The 6,179-nt window shown below is 36.1% G+C and overlaps 1 pseudogene; it reads left to right on the top strand.

Moving 5' to 3' along the window:
• Positions 1-274: 274 nt before the first annotated feature.
• On the top strand, positions 275-1,656 carry LOC103677901 (annotated as a pseudogene).
• Positions 1,657-6,179: the final 4,523 nt, after the last annotated feature.

Raw genomic sequence — 6,179 nt, 5'->3', positions numbered from 1 at the left:
TTTCTTCATTATAAAAAATTATAGAAAAGTGATGCTTTTAGGACATATTTACCTTAAAGGATTGTTGTGAGACTGAAATAAGATAATCATACATATAAAATGCCTGATTCATAAACTACGCTTTATCAATGCCTTCTTACATCTCTCCTGAAGAAAAGTGAACTGGAAAATTCAACAGTGTGAAAAATTCACTGCTCACTTCACCTTCTTCTCCAACAATCAGTCCCCAAGCTCCATGCAGTCGCCCAGCCACTAGGTCCATCTTTTCAGCAGCATGACCAGGATCTATGCAGGCAGTGGAAGTCAGGCTTATGGATCTTGATGTCCCTTTCCACCAGCTTACAGGGCAGCTGGTTCATGGCCATGGGGATGGTCAGGGGCCTGGTGGGGATAAGATGCATCCCGGCTGAGAAGGGGTTCCCCTTCTGAATGACTGTCTGCCCTCCTCTGTAGACAGGGTGAGGAGCCAGAAGGCTCATAACCAGAGACTGGAGATCTAAATCTGGGAACACCTGGAAAAGAAAGGAATGTGGATCAGGGAATGGGGATATTACTTCAAGACCATCAAGGAGCTGAGGACTCAAATCTTCACAAATTCTGTGGACAATGCCTACATAATTCTGCAGACTGCCAATGCCCTTTGTCCTGCTGATGACTTCAGAGTCAAATATAAGACAGAGCTTGTCATGCACCAGTCTGTGAAGAGTGATATCCATGGACCTCACAAGGTTTTTGATGATACCAATTATCACTTGGCAGCAGCTGGACATGGAGATTGAGACTTCCAAGGAAGAGCTGCTTTTCATAAAGAAACACAAGGAGAAACTAAAAGGTCTATAAAAACAGATTATCAACTTGGGGTTGACCATGGAGTTGGATGCCCCAGATCTTAGGATCTCAGAAAGATTATGGCAGACAGGCAGGCCCAGTACCATAAGCTGGCTTAGAAGAACCCAGAAGAGCTGGACAAGTACTGATCTAAGAAGACTGAGGAGAACACAACAGTGGTCACTGTGTAGGCCACTGAAATAGGAGCAGCTGAAATGATGCTCTGGGAGCTGAAATGTACGGCCCAGTCCTTGGAGACCCACCAGGACTAGATGAGAAATCTGAATGCAAAGTTGGAGAACAACCTGAGGGAAGCGGATGCTATGCTATGCAAAGAGAGCAGGTCAAGGGGATTCTGCTGCACCTGGAGTTGGAGCTGTCCTAGATTTGCACAGAATGGCAGCACCAGACCCAGGTGTAGGAGGCCCTGATGAACATCAGGGTCAAGCTGGAGGCTGAGATCACCACCTACCACTGCCTGCTGGTAAACAGAGAGGACTTCAATCTTGGTGACTCTCTGGACAAATGCAACTCCATGCAAACCATCCAAAAGACTACCACCTGCCGAATCATGGAAGGCAAGGTGTCTGAGACCAATAACACAAAAATTTTGAGGCTTTGAAGGAGCAGAAACAGGGCACTCTTTGGGGACCAGGAGGCCAATAAAAAGTTAAGAAGTAAAAAAAAAAAAAAAAAAAAGACATAAGGGAAAGTTGACTGTATTAAAGAGTGAAATTTTTCTTCAGATATAATATAACTGTAAACTTCAAACTAGTCATTGCTCTAATTGTCATGAATTCTAAAGTAATAAAAATCCTGAATAAATGAGATTTTTTACACTCTAATTGAAAGAGAATTATTTTAAGTGACCTAGTTTCTTCTTTATCAGACAATTTAAATCCTTTTTTATTCATAACATTTTATTGAAATACAAGCCATTATATTCTGTGTATGTGAAATACTGAAATCGTTTTCTGAAACTTCACATTTTACTTTTGCTAAACATACCTATAAAATAAAGGAAAATATGAAGATAATAAAACAATAGTTATGACCATACAAATAGGTTATTTGATGAAAGGGAAGCAATGACAGTAGTAAATTTTATTAGTAATCTAAGAAAGGGTGATTTCTTTTCAGTTTGGTTGCGTAGATATGTTCTCATGACATTTAAAATTTCTATTCAGAGTTAATGTTAATCATTGGAGTTAACTTTAAAAATTACTAAAACTCATTATTTTAAATGATGGACTTAATTCTATAACTGAAAAGGGAACAAATCATTTACTTGAGAGCTGTAATAATGTTTGAGAAACATCACACACAAAAAAGTTGTATTAAAGGATTGCATATCTTAAAATGTAAATAAGTGACTCTTGTTTTAGTGATAATGAATAAACTAGTATAATAATTATTTCCCCTTGAAGGGAATTAGGCAAAATTCAATCTTTTATCCAAATAAATTACACGATCTCCTAAATTTTGCCTTACAAATCTTCAAGTTCACTGTTCAAATACTTTATTATTTTCTTAGACTGTCAAAAGGAAAAAGTAGTATAAAATTAATTTATATGTGGAACATTCAATGAAGATTTATCTAATGGGTGTATTTATAGATTTCAGATCTTTGAAAATGTACTTATGTCTTTACGCAAGATAAACTTTGTATCATAAGAATCTTAATTATAATTTTGACATTTCAACTGAGAAATGGCTCTCCCACTGGCTCTCTATGAAATAAAATAACAATAAGATAAGTACTTTAAAAAATCTCTTCAATAGAGAATGGCTTTTAAAAATGTGATGACTTGGAAAAAGTGGACTACACATAGTATTTTTCTTTAAGAAAGACTTCTGGTTTAGTTTAGTCTTTTAGAAACTTAATTGCTAATGAGTGTGTGTTCATTCCATTTCTTTTCTTGAAATTGGCAATTATTTTTTTCTTTCTTGTCTTTCACATCAACTTAAAGGCTGTGCTTAAAAGGTTAGAGTCAAGGAGAGCCATAGCACTATGGGTGAAGGCCTAGAGAACTTCCTGTGGATAAATACTTACGTCACTATGATTTCACTTACATGGATTGAATTTAACCATAACCAACCTACATTAAATCTATGATATTTCTCAAATATAAAAATCCACAAATCACATGAAAAGGGATAAAACGGTTAATTTTGTGTGCTTTGGAAGAGAGTCAATAGTGACTCCCAGGTGCCTTTCTGAGTGTGCAATTCTGGAAGAAGTTTGGAAAGTAAGAACATGTTAAATTGAATGTTAAATTTGAAGTGAAGTAATGGATACTTACATTCATAAGGTATGGTATAGATAATAGCCATTCAGCACCTTTTTTCACATTAAAGGTTTCTAAGGTGGTTTTAAAGGCTAATATGCTAATATTGAAGGTATTAAATCATTTATAGTTGGAAATAATTCTATTGCCCCTTTTTCTAAATATTCCAGCTGTCTTCTAATGCAATTAACCTTTTTCATTTTATTAATAACATTTAGATTGTAAAGGACTAAAATGGAAAGGAAAATATCAAAATAAAGGAGACCTTGCCAGTGCCTCTTCATATATAGTATACAAGGGATGGCAAATAGATTTTATCTCTCATGCCTATTCTGATAGACTGGTAATGGTTACCACAAGGGCTGTGTAAGAAGGAAGGTTAGGTTGAATACAATCTCAGAAGAGAGAATGATTAGTAAGATATATTTGCTTTGGGTTCTTGATATTTGCCATCCGTCAGTAGATCTTTGACTTTGCAAGAGATGTTCATAGGAACTCTATGAATTTCCATTTTAAATTGGAACATATGATTTTCCCTATCCCTACAAAAATAAATATGCATAGACAAAGAATAAGTAGTACTGAGAGATGAATATCAATCTATTTGTTTTGCTCATTTACCAGCTAAGAAACTCACTCTTGCACGTTCTAATGTAAATGATTCAAATTTGGGTCTCAGGAAAATTATAAATTAACGCATAGCCTTTCAGGTTGAAAGTGCAACCATTCAGTCTGTAGATGCAAATAGTCTATTTTTATAAATATTGCTCAAATGACTTCTCCAGTGCCATGGGTGAAGAAAATACTATTTTACTAATTTGTTCAGTTCAACATTATTTGCTTAAGGTCCAAATCATGCTGCTAATTGGGCCAAAATTTTTCAAATGAAGAAAGACAAAGCTCTTTTCCTCCTACCATAAGTTGGAAACACTGCTCAGTGCACCATCCTAAAAGCACACGATAGGGTGACAGGTGGGTAAGGTATTAAGGATAAATGTAAGATGCAAAGCATCACAAGGAAACTCTGTAGCCTCATCCCTGAATTTGGAAGATAATAACACCATTAGGAGAATTGCCTACATTGTGTAAAAATCTATCTGACATCATTACCACCAGTGTCATCTACCCAAATAAGGTGCAGAACTCTGCACGGCCAACTAAAACAACCAGACTTCCACCTGGGAGCCGAGATCATGCAGATTCACAGTGACCCAGCCGCACTACACAGATCTGGGGGTGCTGGGCTCATAGTTACCATTAAGCAATATAGATGGGCCATCAAAAGAGCTGTGATGACTTGCTCCCCTGGGCCACGGTCTGCTTGTTTTGCGGCGTGTGGTAAACAATTCTCTCACTAGAACTGGCAGGACTCGGTGGTGAGATTCTTTTCCCTTTGAACTGATTTAGGAGGCTTTTGAAGGCATTAAGAAGACTGTGTGTGTACTCATATTATCATTTTGTGCGTGTCTGGCACAACTATATATTTTTGTCATGTTGGCTTAAAAATATCTAAAGATTTTATTTAAGTCCTTAATAAGAAGTTACTAGGTTTTATTTTAGAATTCTGGTGCGATTGGCACACATGAAAGCAGTGACCTATTTTTCATTGTTTTTAAATGACTTGGAGCTTTTGTTTACCTGGTGAATTTCCAATTCACTTTTACTTTTTCAATCTGTGACTTTGCCAACTGGTGAGCTTTGATTTTAAGGCTTTGCTGAAGCTTTCTGGAGACAGGCTATTATGATAGCATCTCTGTAACTGCTGCAATATGACAAGCTTCCAAGGCAGTTGTAAAATAATTATAACTGCCACTAAAATGTCTTGGCTGGGATTGATATTAAAATGAACAAAGGGAACTCAAGAATCTAAATGTTCTCACTTGAGCCTGTGGTGCTATTTGGGTAAAGATTTTTTTCTACCCAGATCAATCAGTAGTAACCCCCTGATTTTTTTTTTTTTTTTGGACTGATTAAAAGTATATGAGCCTTTTTGTACCAAATGAAACTTCCAAACTCTATTTATAGATGTAAAACATAATCTGAAGATATAATATTTTTTAAAATGTTTTTTCATAATTAAAAGATGATAGATTTTGTGTTTGAATGAAATTCTTTGCTATCATAACCACTGACATCTTGGTATCATTATATTTGTTACCAGTACCAAGACACTCATGGGCACAATTTACCCAACTGGCCCTGCTGTAGCTTTTCAAGGTCACTTGTATAACTTAAAGATAGAGACAGGTCTAGTTGATAGAATATTAAGAGATTTTATTGACCACTTGTTTCCTTAGCAGTATCATAGAGGCAGGTCATACCCCCATCATGTGCCTTAACTGGAGGAGGAAACTAAAAAAAAATCATAGATAGGTACTTTACCTGTACATTATTTCCCCCCAGAAACTATTCTGTCCTCTTTATCCTTCATCAAAACAATTTATATCAACTAATAGTTAAATAGAACTATGAATAAAATAGGTAGATGGGTAAATTACTGATGGATGCCTCCTCTGAAATTTTATTGCCTTCAGTGACAGTTGGTGATCTTTGCTATCCCTAGTTAAGTTGTGCTTACTACCAACTCCAAATTCCTGTTTCATATTCTATATTCCTGTGTTCTGCCAATGCCTATATTATATGGTATTAGGGGAAACATCATTCTTTGCTTCAACCAGCTCCAGACAAAAATCTGCAGAGCTTCTCCTTGAGATGAGGAAACATATGGAATGTGAGTAAAGTTATTCTTCATCATAAACATTTTTAACTTGTGGAAAAGATAACTTAAAAAGGCCATATGCTTTAGGAAAGTAATTTTATTATGAAAGCTTCTGAGTAGGGCTTACAAAGAGATAAAAAAATCTGGCGGTTTAAACTCATGAAGCTTAGCACCTTGTGCAGTCAACAGCACGTTCTCATACAGTATTCTCCTTTAAGTCCTCTTCAGTAGAAACCACAAAAGAGCAGAAAGCAAGTGCTGGTCTCATTAGCCAGAGATTGTAGGTTCATTCTTAGTTGTGCTAGGTTGTTTTAGTCATAATGTTGTTTTAAAGGGAATATGTT

This window comes from Ursus maritimus, unplaced genomic scaffold (assembly GCF_017311325.1).
Source record: "Ursus maritimus isolate PB19 unplaced genomic scaffold, ASM1731132v1 scaffold_8, whole genome shotgun sequence".
Taxonomy (NCBI): Eukaryota; Metazoa; Chordata; class Mammalia; order Carnivora; family Ursidae; genus Ursus; species Ursus maritimus.
This window is presented reverse-complemented; position numbering and strand designations above follow the sequence as displayed.